General features: G+C 40.1%; 1 long non-coding RNA gene across 1 annotated transcript; it reads right to left on the bottom strand.

Annotated features, from left to right (window-relative positions):
• Positions 1-80: 80 nt before the first annotated feature.
• Positions 81-8,117, bottom strand: LOC128579129 (uncharacterized). Its single transcript, XR_008378055.1, has 5 exons — positions 8,076-8,117; positions 7,081-7,243; positions 5,238-5,446; positions 3,468-3,582; positions 81-184 (listed from the first exon to the last, which is right to left on the bottom strand). It is a non-coding gene; the product is annotated as an uncharacterized LOC128579129 (long non-coding RNA).
• Between the last annotated feature and the right edge of the window lie 8,589 nt (positions 8,118-16,706).

Here is a 16,706-nt window from a genome sequence, read left to right as displayed (position 1 = left end):
GGTCAGGTTCGAGTCATGCAGGAGCTTGTTTGTCTCTCGCAATGTGGCGTTGACCCCAGACAGGCCAGTCGACATGTCGAGCAGCTTCCAGCTCAACCCCCTGCCACATCTGCCAGCGTGCTCACAGCGCTCCTGTTTACAGATGTGGCCAGCTCTTTAGTTCTGGCTCCTTGGTGTCCCACATCTAAAATAAATATATACGTAAGTGAGCACTCTGCTGATTACACACAGGGAAAAGAATAAAAATGTGACAAATACAACTTTACAGAAAAATATGTTATGGTAGTTTACTGATTGTTGAATACAAACTGAGCCTTCTTTGCTTTTTTTTCTTTTGGGCAGTGGTCAATGGTCTACAGAGCTTCTTGTTTTCCATGGAAATACACCTGCATATAACATGCTCTACTACTTCTTTGTAAAAGAAAATAAAAACCTCAATGTCACCTCCCCACCAGCCCCTACAACTAAAGTCTGTTTGATTCTGTGATAAAAATGAATTACAAGTTTATCTGCACAGGGAGAAGACCAGAGAGAAGAAGGATCAGACTTGCTTCCTGAAATTAACATTCTTACTAAAATTAACAGAAAAATATCAATAACAGAAAATTATCTAACTCATAGTTTCTCAGTAAGGGATCAATCATATTACCCATGCCCCTCCCGCTCTCCCTTGCTGACAGGCACGGGGTGGGGGGGTGTCTCTGTTTTCACAACATCTGGGAAGAGCTAAACAGAAAGAAAGAAATGTGCATTTTTAGACCTATTGACTTGAAACTACTTTTGAAATTCTGTTTTACAGCTTCAAACAGCTCCTGGACAGACAGCTTAGGTGTGAGCTCCTACTCAAAAAAACAAACAAAAAAACGCACCAAAAACACCCTACCACTACCTCTGGAGCAGAATTACTAAGATCACAACCACCACTGACAAACCTGTCCTTCCCTCTGCTGGGGGCCTGCCACTAGGAAGAGGGACGGAGCCGATGCTGGGTCCACAGCAGCCTGCGGATTCAGCTACAGCCATAAATCTTCTTCACCCGCTTTACAACAACTGAAGAAAAAGCCAGAATTCCTGATTATCTCAGCCAACAATATCTCTCTGTCTTTCACTGTGTTGGCTATTTTTCCTGTCTACATAAAGTAAAATAAACTTTTTCTTCTTTCTATCCTGATCTTTGTCTGGAGAAATCATTCTCAAAACCGGCCTGCTCTAGAGCAGGGACATGTGTGGAACCGATGCTTCCTTCACTCCCTCCCTCTTCTCATAGCTCCCTTGTCCTGCGTAAAAGGTACATATTCCTGGGTGTCACAAGAATGTGACTACTTTGTCTCACTACAGCTGCCCCCTCCCCACTTTTTTTTAATGCCCTACTCCCCTTTAAATCCTGAAAACTCCAAATTCCACTTTGGAAAAATAGCCACAAATCTAGAGGTGGTCTGTGTTTGTCCTAGGCATGTCTTCAACTTGGGCTTGAAAAGCCTCCATTTATTGGGATTTGTGCTTCAGTCACTTATTTGGATTCAATACTCTTTCAGGGACAAATTAAATATATATATATATATATATTTTTTTTTTTTTTTTGAAGACCAAGTCTTACTTTGTCATCCTTGGTAGAGTGCTGGGGCATCTTAGCTCACAGTAACCTCAGATTCCTGGGCTCAAGTGATTCTCTTGCCTCAGCCTCCCAAGTAGCTGGGACGTGCCCACCACAATGCCCGGCTATTTTTAGAGACGGGGTCTTGCTCTGGCTCAGGCTGGTCTTGAACTTGTGAGCTCAGGCCATACACCCGCCTCAGCCTCCCAGAGTGTTGGAATTACAGGAGTGAGCCACCACACTTGGCCTAAATTAAATAATTTTTGATCCCAATTCTTTGGAATATGATTTCAATATACAATGAGATCATGAAAAGTATGGGCTAATAACCCCACGCTTGGTGTCTTATATATTAATAAGCTAAATTTCTTTACTTGTTTTCTTTTATCACCCCTTGTTGCCACAATTAAACACATTCTCCACCTCAATTCATATCTGGTTAAGAAAGCTTTGTAAAGAAAGTCTGCAGTCAAGAAGGACTTAGGATAGAGGACTGGCCTTTACCCACAGCATCAACTGGATGCAGAAATAATTGCAGAACAAAGACTAAATACCCATTCAAGGTAAACTGGAATCAGCTGTACTAAAAAATCTGGGTAAGGATTTTTTTTAAAGCACTATTAATTTTTAAAGTGTTTTATCAGAAATAAGGTGAAACATTAACAATAGAAGAAGCCAGATAAAGGGTATACAAAATGGCCTTTTTATCCTCCTTGCAATTTTTCTTTAAGTGTGAAATTATCTCCAAATGAAAAGTAATTAAATTGTTTAATTAAAATATTAGGTCAGGCACACTGGCTCACACCTGTAATCCTAGCATTCTGGGAGGCTGAGGCAGGCGGATTGCTTGAACTCAGGAGTTCAAGACGAGCCAGACAAAGAGAAAGACCCCATCTCTACTAAAAATAGAAAACTTAGATGAGTATCATGGCAGGATTCTGTAGATGCAGCTATTTGGGAGGCTGAGGTAAAATGACTGCTTGAGCCCAAGAGTTTGAGGTTGCTGTGAGCTACGATACCACAGCACTCTAGCCTGAGGCAACAGAGTGAGACTCTATCTCAAAAATATATAGAGATCTACACCATATTATCCTTTAAAAAAAAGGAAAGGAAAAATGCACTTCCAGATCAGAAAATCCTCTATTGATTCAAAGTAAGAGATAATTCCAGGGCTCCCAGCACATCTCTGCTGGACACGCTCAGACTATGTCAGAAACTTAGCAGGCACACCTGGGAGCAGAGCTTCTGCACCTTGTTAAGACTTTCAAAAAATGCGTAGGAAGAACCAAGGAGAAGTTTGAAGTGGTATAAATAATGAACTGCAGCACAAATCATTCGTATTACACTTAAAAAACTATTCTACTTAAAATGCTAATGAATACTGCATTACCAAACCATCAATATGAAGGTGATGGGTGGGCCTATTTCAGAATGTTTGATTGCCTCATGAAGGAAGATGACCAAGTCAGAATTCTTCCACTTACTACATGTATAATAAACCTGGGATTTTATCTTCAGGCAGGTAAAGGGCAATCTGGCTTCCTTCCTTACTCATCTTTTTGGATGCCTCTTCTTTTATCGAAGTGCTATGTCAAGCTCATTTCAAAAATAATCAATTAAGATGTCTCTAGAAAGTCTCTGTTCTAATATTCTACTATGTCAGTGTAAATGTTCTGAAGTTATTTAAAAAGAAAGACCTGGTGATCTTCACTTCTCAATCATATTCCTTTACAGATTAAACCTTTATCAGTCTTGGTCTGATTTTCCAGTGGGGACTCTGGTTGGACTGCCTGAGGCAGGCCTGCCTGTGCTCCTGTGTGGTGCTCTTACAAGGAGAAGACATTGTTAGATCCATAAACTCCTTTCTACTTACCTTCAGGAATTGCTCTATGTATCGAGAGTGATTCATTGGTCTGCCTGGTAATTTTATCAGCGTTCTTTTGAAATGTTTGCTGTATTTCTCAATTTACTCAGTTCCGATGCAATACCTATTTAAAGAGAAGGGGGTGGAAATGTTCTCTTTTAGGTTAGCCTACTAAAAAGTTGCCTAGGAAACAGCTTTCTTTATCACTTCTGACCCATCTACTGAATCAATAGCTTAATATGGAGAATCGCAATATGGAAAGTTTTCCAGCAAGACTTAGCACCATCCATGATGGAGAGTAAGAGTGTGTTTTTAGCCATCTTGGTCTTTTTTTCCACTTTGCTTATTGCACTTTCTCACTGATATTTCTTCTTAAATTTCATCCCCAGTTTTGAGCTAATAAAATGAAGAACTGTGTTTAAATCACGCAGTGTTAACCAGACTCACCAGCTCCCTGTTCACACTTTATCATGGTCACCTTTCTCCTCTGGGCTATGAACCCCAAACATGGGATTCTATCGGGAGCTCCTTGTCCTCCCTCTACTTCCCTGGCCATCCCGCTGTCCCTTCTGAACACCCAACTAGGACTCAACTCAACCTCCTTCTCAAGTTTGGTAAAAGATTTTACTTTTAAAATTTCTTCTTTTTTTTTTTTTTTTCTTGTGGTTTTTGGCCGGGGCTGGGTTTGAACCCGCCACCTACGGCATATGGGACCGGCGCTCTACTCCTTGAGCCACAGGCGCCGCCACTTTTAAAATTTCTGTTCATAATATACAATCACATTTACATTTTGAACACAAGGTTAATGTAATTTCCTTCTTTTTTTTTTTCTTTGGAAACAGAGTCTCACTATGATGCCCTCAGTAGAGTGTTATAACATCACAGCTCACAGCAAACTCAAACTCTTGGGCTTAGCGATTCTCTTGCTTCCCAGGTAGCTGGGACTACAGGTGCCTGCCACAATGCCCGGCTATTTTTTTGATCCAGTTGTCATGTCACTCAACCCAGGTCAACAGAGTTAAGACTGTCTCAAAAAAAAGAAATATATAATGGTACAGGGCACAGTGACTCACTGTGCTAGTAATCTTAGCACTGTGGAAGGCCAAATCAGGTCGATTGCCTGAGCTCAAGAGTTTGAGACTAGCCTGAGCTAGAGCAAGACCCCATTTCTAGTCCCTGTGGCTCAGCGGGTAGGGTGCTGGCCCCAAATACCAAGGTGGTAGATTCAAGCCCAGCCCTGGTCAGCTAAAAAAAACAGCAATGACAACTATAATGAAAAAAAAAAAAAAAAGCGGGGCATTGTGGCGGGCTCCTGTAGTCCCAACTACTTGGGAGGCTGTGGCAAGAGAATCACTTAAGCCCAAAAGTTGGAGGTTGGAGGTTGCTGTGAGCTGCGACCCCACGACACTCTACTGAGGGTGACAAAGTGGGACTCTGTCTCAAAAAAAAAAAAAGACCCCATTTCTAAAAACAGCTGGGCATTGTGCCGGGCACCTATAGTCCCAGCTATTTGGGAGACTGAGGCAAGAGGATCATTTGAGCCCAGGAGTTTGAGGTTGCCATGAGCTGTGATGTCACAGCACTCTACTGAGGGTGACAAAGTGAGACTCTGTTTAAAAAGAAAAAGAAAGAAAGAAAGAAAAACAGAAAGAAAGAAAAATATACAAGTAAGGTAAGTTAGTGTTGGGGTTCAAAGTTTTAAGAAGCTAAAAATGATGTTGACACAGGAGAATTTGATTGCCAGTTCTAACTATGCAGGATGGAACATGTCAGACTCACCTCAAACTCTCTCAGGTTGGCGCTGGCCACGAGCAGCAGACGGTCGCTTTCCTGGCTCTTTCCCTCTGCGTCCTTCACTAGTGTCCTGGCCGCCTGCAGCTGTCCACTGCTCGGCCAGGAGCCGGCTTGCTATTTCTTTCAACACTTCCAACTCTTCCTGTGGCTTCTGGTATGCTTTCTGAATTTATGACAGTAAGTCTTGAGCAGCCCTGATAAATGTGAATAGTCCCCACAGTAAGCAAATGAACAGCAAAACTTGTTCTTTCACATGACAGCAGAAGGAATTTTTACATATTCACACCATGTTTCTCCCTGAAATCGTGACACAGCATAACTGTTTAAGCATGGAAACTATTTTTCCAAGATAGCTACAGATATGGAAGATTTACACTTTATCCTTAACAAATTACTTTTATTCACAAAATTCCTAACACATTTTAGTAATGGAATCGAAATACATAGTCTCAGTGAATCTGGATTTAGAAAATTAGGACTGCAATCTGTGTTAATGTTAGGAACTGCAATCTTTCATCAGAATACGATCAGAGATTAACAGGAGGCTAATCAGTGATTTGCTGTGAATTCAGCAGTTTATTTATATGATATAAACGGTTTTCTATATCTACTTAAGAAACAGATTTTATAAAAACTTTCAAATTCAAATTGCTAAAAAGATATAATTTTTACCATGATAAAAGTAAGCATTAGGAAATGGAAAGATTTTCTCCTATTTCTTTATAAGTATGCTACCAAATTGTTTATTTAAATTAACTTTGAATTCATGGCAGTGTGAATAAACTTCATACAACAAATTCTTGCAGTGGTTGAATACAGCCCATTAACTCTCTGCTTCAATTGGTTAGGAGAACTTGGAAGAACTGCACGGAAAATTCCTTATAAAACATCCTCACCTTTCACAGATACCAGATCTCTGGGTCAAGTCATATCTGACAGTATTTTTCAAGGATATATATTTTAACTCTGACATCATTAGAATAATATTAGGACTATTTACACGTACTTATAACTTCTACTTATTATAAAGATGTTGGTCTATGAAACAGGTAATAAGATCTAAAATAGATACATGAAGAACACAAAAAAAACCAATATATTTCTCTACTGTCTGATCATGAATCTGTCATTCCTTATCATTAAATAAGGTATCTTGGGTTGGGCATGGTGGCTCATGTCTGTAATCCTAGCACTGTGGGAGGCAGAGGTGGGAAGATGGCCTGAACTCAAGAGTTTGAGACCAGCCTGAGTTACAGTGAGACCCCCATCTCTAACATAGCTGAACATTGTGGTGGGCGCCCGTAGTCCAAGCTACTCATGTGGCTGAGGCAAGAGAATCACTTGAGGCCAAGAGTTTGAAGTTGCTGTGAGCTATGATGCTACAGCACTCTACCCACATGAACAGAGTGAGACTCTGTCTCAAATAAATAAATAAATAACAAAGAAAGAAAAAAATAAGGTATCTGTCTGAGGAAGTTTAAGATGAGGTCAAATTTTCACGTATGACGTGACTTTACTCTCTCAACTACAATGAGATGAAGTGACAGTCCTTCAGTGGCAGGGACAGGATTAATAAAACCCTCAGAACATTTTGTTGGCTTTTTCTTTTGTGTTCAGTTAACAGAATGCAACAGTCTTTTTGAAACTGTGTTCCGCCACAACACTAGTGTCCCATATAGTTAGAGGGGTCTGTCCCCATCTAACTTACTTGAATACAGGGACCCTTATCCTCTCTTCTGACATCCCACCCCCAGGCCGCACTGTTCTTTCCATTATGCCTTCTTCTCCTTTGGAGATAACACCCAAGCTTCTGTCCCTGGGAACTTACTTGAGTTCCAGGGTGACATTTTGGTACAACTGCATGAAGTGCCTTTTCTGTATGGTTTTGAGCAAAGATGAAATGTTCTGCTGCATATTCTCAAGCATCAAGCTGGGCAGCTGGAAATCTTCATACAAAGTCTGATTCAAAGTTGTTGCCTTTTCAACCGTTTCTATGGAGAAAATCATCAATTATATAATAAATCTCTCAAAAGTGAACAGAAATAAATGAAAAACTTAGAGCCCTCTTTGATAAGTCATGTTCTGTTCACCTAAGCTGGGCTGGACCTCCAGGCCTGGCCAGGGACTTAGGATAACCAGTTTATTGAATGTGAGTCTTGCCAAGTACTCATCATCTCCCTAAGGGCAGGGTCCATTGTGTGTACCTGGCACAGACGTTGACACATAAAAGTTCTTAATAAATAATTATTTAACTTAATAGCACATGAAGAAACTACTGATACTTCATAGTATTATTAATATGATTTGTTTTAATAATTTTCTTACCTTTGTCCTACAAAATCGGACTTGCATAGGATTCTATACTTTTAAGCCATTCTACCATAATCCAAAAAGAAAAGCAGAAATATGATTCTAGCAGCCAGAAAATTGAAAATAGCATGCTAAAAGCCAGATTAGATCCCACTGAGGAGTGACTAAATTTACTCCAATGTGGAGGATAAATGCTGGCACCAAATGGAAGCCCCAAATCGTATCAGCTCCTACTTTGTGCAAATGGATGGGGAGATATCTGACTTTACCATAATGGGGCTTGAGAATTAGCCATGATACAGAAAATTTAAAAAGAAACATGCATTTTTTAAAAGCTAAAATTCTCAAACACTACGGCCTGGACATTTCAAGATCCCCAAACTGTGGCATATGCCAGTCTTTTGGTTCCAGGAAGCCCAGCACAAGACACACACAGCTGTACATTTGAACGCAAATGTGACTCTTCTTTCTAGAATAGCACAGAGTCCCCAAACCAGACACTGCTCACACTACCTTGGACGTTCCTCTGCAGCCTCTCGATGAACGTGCCAGGTCCTGACTCTCTTTGAGGATTCGCTCAGTTTTCTTATTCTCCTTTTGGCTACTTGTTACCACTCTAGTGAGCTGGCAGAAAATTAAGGTCTCCCGTTAGTTTGATTGTCAATAATATGGAAGGTTTGGTTTCCAGTCGTTGCCTCTTCCAAGCAACAAAATTATATAATCCAGAATAGAGAGCAAAGATGTACACCATCACGTGAACCAAGGTTAATATCTGGGATTACAAATGATTGACTAAGTGGTTAATGAAATACGTAATTTACAACCCACCCAGCATGAGAGAAGATGGTATACTTTTATTTCATTTTACTTATTTTTTTTTGAGACAGAGTCTTACTTTGTCTCTCTTGGTAGAGTGCTGTGGTGTCGTAGCTCACAGTCGCCTGAGTAAGGCCTGAGTGAGGCCTCATCTCTAAAAATAGCTGGACGTTGTAGTGGGCACCTGTAGTCCCAGCTACTGGGGAGGCTGAGGCAAGGAGACCGCTTGAGCCCAAGAGTTTCAAGTTGCTTGAGCTCAAGCGAACGACCTGCCTTGGCCTCCCAGAGTGATAGGATTACAGGCATGAGCCACCATGCCAGGCCTGATGCTGTATTTTTAAAAGCAGTGGAATTGGCTGTCAAACCACAGATTTTTCCAGAATCTATACTGAGAAGACCCTCTATTCACTTTAGGACCCAACTATGCAGAATACAGAAAGCAAATTTTACTAATTTGTATGGCCTATGAGACTATAGTCTCTAAGGGATTAAGAACATGGAGTCAGGCAAGGTAGAAGTTAGACCTGATTCTGCCAGGCCGAGGACCTGGGTTATCACCAAGCTCTATGTGTAACACTGGGGTGACAGTAACACTTGCCTCCTGGGGCCATCATGAGAACTCAGTGAGATGATGTGTAGAAGCTGGGGCTTAGCTGCCCTCAGCTGTCACTTTTATTAGGAATTTTATAATTGGTTGAAACAAAGATTGTTTGTAATTTCCAAGAATGTAAAGTAATTGAGATAGGGTCTAAAATTGTTTTCTTTTTGCATCACAGAAAACATTTTTCTTTCCTTGAAACTGTCATTAAAAAAAAGGAAAATAGGGCCAGGTGTGGTAGCTCACTCCTGGTTTTCTAGTTTAAGACCAAAGAGAATCTCCTTTAATAAACAGAATATGTTTTAATCAGCTTATGACTCCTACCAAATGTTTACTTGATAAGCTGCTTAAAGTCCACACTTAAACCCTCAGCCATTTTCCAAAGCATCAGTAATTCTGAATTAACAGGAGGCAAGCTAGTACTTTTTAGGGCATGTGGTAGTGTGTGTGTGTGTGTGTGTGTGTGTGTGTGTGTATGTGTGTATGTGTGTGTGCGCGCGCTGAGAGACGGACCAGATACACCCATGTGTATCCGTTTACACAGATACACTATCGCATTTTATGCACAAAAACGTGCGTATGCATGTGTACACACATGATTCATAAGTGAAAAATTGTCCTTCCCTCCTCATCCGCAAAAGAGATTTGTTTTTAGGTCACTAAAAGCCATTCATGTGCCATAGGCTGAACAGAATAAGTAATTTCCCCAATGAAATAAAAATGAGCTCACTTGCCTTTCAAAGTCCTAAACTCCGAACTGCACTGAAGCCTGAATGTTGCACAGACACCAAGTCCTAAGGACCGTGCCCTGCTGGCTCAGCCCAGAAGTTTCCAGAGCGCCTTACAGGTGTGCAGTGGTGTACCTCGTGCTCACCAGGTGCTCAGTTACAGACTGAATTTAGCAGAAGAAATCCCAGTGATTTTCTAATCATGTCCCACCTCTATGTTGTGGTTCAGAGGGGAAATCAGAAGTCCACGAGCAGAGTAACTGCCCAACTCTTTCCTTAGCAGAGGTGACAATAGAAATTAAGGCAGAAACCTCTGAACAAAAAAGTTGCAGAGGATATAAACAAATATCCTGACTCAGTAGAAACAATAATGTTAAAATATCAATACTACCTAAAGTGATTAATAAATGCAATGCAATCTCCATCAATTTGCCAAAGTCATAATTCACAGATAAAGAAAAAAAAATATTTTATACTTTGTTTGGAGCCATAAAAGAGCCTGAATCTTAAGCAAAAGAACAAATCTGTAGGACTCCCAGTGCCACACTTGCAGCCATACTATGAAACTATAGCCTTGTAGTTTAACAAAAACAGCATGGTATTTCTACAAAAATATGGAAATACACCAATGGAACAGAGGACCCAGATATAAAACCACCTACCTTCAACAAAGTTATCTTTGACAAAGCAGGCAATAACATAAACTGGGGAAAAGAAGCCTTATTTAATAAATGGCTCTGGGAAAATTGGATTGTTACATGCACCAGAATGAAGTAGGACCACTAGTCCTCACCGCTCAAACTCAGGATATACAAAAGATTTATGGCACAAAATCATAAGTATTCTGGAGGAAAATGTAGAAAAAGCTCTTCTAAATATGATTCTAGGCAAAGAATTTAAGAAAAAGACCCCAAAGGCAATCATGACAAAACCAAAACTGGGATTTGTTTCAGCTAAAAAGCATCTGCACTGCTACAGACACAATTAACAGATCAAAATAGACAACCAACAGAATGGAAGACATATTCACAAATGACACTTCCAATAAAGGACTAGTAAGTAGAATTTACAAATAACTCAAGCAACCAACAGGAAAAGACAAACCATCTTAGAAACAAGTGGGCAAAAAACGTGAAAAGACAATTCTCAAAATAAGAAAAAATGGTTATTAAACATGTGAAAAAATATTCAATTTCATGACCTATTAGGGTAATGCAAATTAAATTCACAATGACATTATCACCTTACTCCAGTTACAATGGAATTTATTAAAATTCCCAAATCAATAGGTGCTGACATGGACACAGAGAGAAAGGCATTTTTGTATGCTGTTGGTTAGAGTGCAAATTTGTAAAACTTCTATGAAAATGAGAATGATGTTTTCTCAAAGAACTAAAAGTAGACCTACAATTTGACCCAGCAGTCCCACTACTAGTTATTTTCCCCAAAAGAAGAGAAATTATTTTACCAAAAAGATACCTGCATTTGAACGATTATTGCAGCACAATTCATTATTGCCAATATGTGGAAACAAACCAAGTGCTGACAAATTCATGAGTGGACTAATTAAATGTTGTATATGTATTCCATGGAGTACTACTCAACCACAAAAAATGATAAATTAATACCTTTTACAACAATCTGTATGGCACCAGAGACCATCCTTCTAAGTAAAATACCTCAAGAATGAAAAACAAACACCACATACAGTCACTATTAAATTGGAGCTACTGATGAGCTCACATGTGCATAGAAGGAAGTAAAAGTCTGTGGAAATCAACCAAGAGAAAGGGGTAGAGGGAAGGAGGCAAATGGACTAAGCCAACCTAGTGGTTACTATGAATACCGTATGAGTGATGGGCATACCTATAGTCAGGACTGTAGCATCACAAAAATGATCCATGTAACATGAAATATTTTTACACCAGTAATACGTTGAAACAAAATAATCCATTCATTTTTGTGAAAATATAAAAAATCTTCTAATCTATTTTCAGTCCATAAATACCCAGATGGATTTTAAAAACAATGCAGAAAGGGAGGCTCCATGATGACAGACTAGAGACATTTCTTCATCAGCTGATCTCAGTCAAATTGATGAGCGGAGTCTCTAGGTGCCTCCATCTGGATTGTCCTGTCCAGAAACAACATTGCAAAGGCACAGTGAGACAGAATGGAGTACCAGGAACAAAACATTAAGAAGGGTGAGAGGCACGCATGAAAAGCAGATGCAAAGGACTGCAGCAACACAGGGAGAGAGAGAGCCTGCATGTGGAATCCCTGGGGGATCAATTTTGCAGGTGATTTCCCCACACCGCACCATGGCATTCTGTAGGAGTGGACTGGGAATTGAACTGAACTCTGAGAGGGCCTGTCCATCCATGCCTGAAGACTGATACGAAATAAGCAGGAATATAGGTCCCACAGGACGTTCAGTTGCACAGAAGCTGCCTTTTGTTCAAGGGTTGGAGAGAGCATATTCTGCCTCTTAGGGACAAAGCCAGAGGCCTGAACCCAGGCTATCATTTTACTGCCACTGGCTGGGCAGATCTGGTCCTGGAGCCTGTTCAGTGGGAGGCCTGGCAGCCTGGTCCCCATTGCCTATGGAGACTGACAGGGCAGGTGTGGATAATGCTAAAACCTTGAGCTGGCTGACACCCAAGGGAGCCAAGCTTGGAGCAGCCTCACAGTACCCCATTATGTTAATGCTTCTGACTCCAGCAGTTGGAGCTACCCCAGGGCTGACTTCCTTGGACACATGGGCAGAGGTGAGCAGATTATGCCTACGACACTGCTCCATCTGTGGCTGCAGGGAACTGTTTGGATGGCAGAGTCTTCCCTGCCTCCCCACCTCATAGTCTGGCATAAGCTTCAAGAATTTGCCTCTACCACCCCCATGGGGATTCATCTCTCATACAGTTAGCTACCAAGCCCAGAATAACATCAATGAATCAGGAAAACAAGACTGGATCTCTTTGGCAACTAGCTGATAACATCCCACCTCTAACACATGCAGAATACAGACTACTGGGTTTTTTTTTTTCCCCCCTCTTAACCAAGAAGTGCCACGTATTGTCATTAGGAAGAAAAGGTTTTTTCTTTTTCTTTTTCTTTTCCTAATCTGGGAGCATTACTTACGGACCATGCAATACATGTATTTTTGATTTTTTTCCTTTTTTTTAACTTTATACTATTTCTATTCTCTTCTCCATTTCTTTTTCTTTTTGTTTATTTTTCTACTTTTCTAATCTTTCTCTCATAAATCCCTTAAGTAACAATCAAGATAATCTCTCTCTCTTTTGAGTGTGTTTTGTGTTTGGTTTTTTGGAAGACCATTTCTCTAAGGCCTCCATGGCAGTGTTGCAGCAATGGTCTGGCTCATGGTGGCCTTCAACACCTGGATTTGGAAATCCCTGCTTTGACCTCCTGAGGAGTTGCAACAGCTGTTCCTCACTAAAGTTCATGTTTTTGTTGGTTTGTTTGTTTTTTCCATATTTGATGGAAGTAGGGTCTCACTCTGGATAAGGCTGGTCAGAATCATCTAACTTTGGGTAATACACCTGCCCTAGAGCCGCCAGATCACTGATAATTGCTGGTATGCTTCACTATGCATGGCCTGTTACAATTATTATCATTAGCTTTCTTCTTTTTATCTCTCATTTTCTCATTCTTTTACTCTCCTTCCTTTTCATTTTTTAATCCTTGTACCAAAAGACAACTTTTTTTTTTTTTTGTAGAGACAGAGTCTCACTGTACTGCCCTTGGTAGAGTGCCGTGGCGTCACACGGCTCACAGCAACCTCTAACTCACGGGCTTACGAGATTCTCTTGCCTCAGCCTCCCGAGTAGCTGGGACTACAGGCGCCCGCCACAACGCCTGGCTATTTTTTTTGTTGTTGTTGCAGTTTGGCCGGGGCCGGGTTTGAACCCGCCACCCTCGGCATATGGGGCCGGCGCCCTACTCACTGAGCCACAGGCGCCACCCAAAAGACAACTTTAATCTCAAAGCACAGAAACAAAGAGGCTTAAGGACAACTAGGAAGTGCGAAAAGTTAAATAGGGGAAGGAAATAACAAGAAGTAACAACACATGCAGAGGATCCAACAAATAAAAATTATATCAACTTGAAAATCTAGAATAGACCAATCCTGCAAGGGATTACCAAGCTGCTGTCAAAGATGAAAAGACAAAAAGAATTTAGATTATAGATGTCCAAAGTGATGAAGAGAATTAAAGGGCAAGTGGAAAGTCACCAAACAGAAATAAAAAAACTGACCCAAGAAACAATCAAAAGACATGATGAAATTAGAAAAGAGTTCAAAGTATTGAAGGAGTCATTCAAGGAGTTTAAAAATGCAATAGAAAATTTCAATAACTGCATAAACCTTGAAGAAGAAAGAATCTTAGAACTTGAAGACAAGGCTCTTGAGCTAACTCGCTTATTTAATGAGGCAGAAAAGAGGAGAGTAAAGGTCAGGTGTGATGGCACACACCTGTAATCCTAGCACTCTGTGAGGCCAATGATGGTGGATTGCTTGAGCTCACAGGTTTGAGACCAGCCTGAGCCAGAGTGAGACCTCATCTCTAAAAATAGGCATTGTGGTGGGCGCCTGTAGTCCCAGCTACTTGGGAGGCTGAGGCAAGAGGATTGCATGAGCCCGAGAGTTTGAGGTTCCTATTAGCTATGACACCATGGCACTCTACCTCAGGTGACAAAGTGACAGTCTATCTCAAAAAACAAAACAAACAAACAAATCCAGGAGAGTAAAAGAATAGCAATCTTAGAGAATTATGGGATTTTATAAAGTTTATAAACATACAAATTATAGGCACAGAAGACCTATTGGAGGATATCATAAATGAAAAATGTTTAAGTATTACCAAAGATTCAGAGAAAGTCCGTTGAGAAATATCAAAGCCCAGTTTATCTCAATTCAAACAGAGCATCTTCTAGACACATTGTAAAAAACTTGGCCAAAATGAAATAGAAAATTTTGAAGGCCACCAGGAATAAGCACCAGTTGACCTACAAGGACAATTCCATCAGAGTGACAGCAGATTTCTCAGCTGAAGAACAACAAGCTAGAATAGATAGGACTCTCATTTTCAATATACTCAAACACAACAACTCCCTGCCTAGGATTCTGTATTCTACGAAACTAAGTTCCATATTCAATGGATACATCGAATGTTTTCCTTGCAAGTAAACGTTGAAGAAATTTGCCACTATAAGACCACCTGTCCAGGAAGTATTCCAGAGTAATATTACACATCGAACATAACAATGTACCACAAGCAAAGACACACAGAAATTAAAGGTCATAGCCTAACTTCCTCAATGGTACAAGTGATAAATGTAGGTGGCAACCTTCACAAAAGACAAACACAAATCCATCATAGTCAAGCCATAGTGAATGGCTTGAATTACCCACTGATGAGACACAGACCAGATGACTGGATCAAAAGCACAAGCCAACTCTATGCTGTCCTCAGGTAACATATTTAACAGCTAAGGACAAAACAAGACTCAGGTTGAGGGATTAGAAATCAATATTTCAGGCAGATGGAAATCAAAAGAAAGCAGGGGTCACCATTTCAAGATACACTGGGCTTCAAACCACAAAAGATAAGGAATGATAAAAATAAAGTACTCTATTTTCTTGTCAAGGGAACAATACCAGAAGACATCTCAAGCCTAAGTCTTTATGCACCCAAATTAATTAAATGTTTCCAGATTTACAAAATGAACTCTAACAAGTCTGAACAATATAATATCCTATAACAGCATAATTTCTGGGGACTTCACACCCTATTGACAGAACTGGACAGACCCTCCAAACACAAACTGAGCAAAGAAACGATCGACTTTAACATGACTCTACAAAACATACCACCCCGATATTACCAAATACACATTCTCCTCATTAGCTCATGAATAATTTTCCAAAACTGACCACATCCTAAGACACAAATCAAACCTCGCCTAATTTAAAAGAATAGAAATTATACCTTGTAGCTTACAGATTACTATGGAATCAAGGTCGAACTCATTTCCAACAAAACCTTTCATTCCCAAAATCATAAAAACTAAATGATCTTACGCAAAACACAACTATTTCAAGGAGAAAACAAAGGAGAAAAATCATTAGATTTGTCTAACAAAATGATGATGAAAAACCTCTGGGATACTGAGAAAGCAGTCATAAGAGGGAAATTTATTGCATTACATGCCCACAGCCAATAATTTAAAAAGCACAAATCAACAATCTAATGCATCATTTCTAGGAACTGGAAAAGAAAGAGCTATCCAATCCCAGAAGAAAATGAAATTGAGAACAAAAGAACCATTCAGGAGATTAAGAAAACAAAGAGTTGGTTCCTTAAAATAAATAAAATTGATAAAAATAAAAAAAATGATAAAACTTTGGCTAGTCTAGAAACAGAAAAGTAAGATCTCTAATAACCTCACTGAGAAATGAAAGAGGGTAAATAACAATAGATGTCGCAGAAATACAAGAGATGATCTCTGATTGCTACAAAAATTGCTATGCCCAGAAATTTAACATTGTGGAGGAAATGGACTAATACCTGGAATTATACTACCTACCTAGACCTAACCAGGAAGAATTAGAACTCTTGAACAGACCGATATCAAGCACAGTAATCGCAAAAATAAAACAGCTTCTAATAACGACAACAAAAAGTCCTGGACCAGATGATTTTACACCAGAATTTAAACAAACATTCAAAGAAGAGCTCATACCTATGCTGCAGAATCCATTCAAAAACATTGAGAATGAAAGAACACTCCCAATTCATCCTCTGGAGCAAATATCTTCCTGAAACCAAAACCATAAAAAGGACCCATTAAGAAAAACACACGCACACACCCCAATTTCACTAATGAATACAATCCAACAATACTCAAAATCCTAGCAAATAGAATACAGGTGTGGGACGGCGCCAGCGCCCGGCGCGCTGCGGCGGTTGTCAACGGTCCCCA

This window comes from Nycticebus coucang, chromosome Y (genome assembly GCF_027406575.1).
Source record: "Nycticebus coucang isolate mNycCou1 chromosome Y, mNycCou1.pri, whole genome shotgun sequence".
NCBI classification, from domain to species: Eukaryota; Metazoa; Chordata; class Mammalia; order Primates; family Lorisidae; genus Nycticebus; species Nycticebus coucang.
Note: the sequence above shows the minus strand (reverse complement) of the source record. Positions and strands in the feature narration are given on the sequence as shown.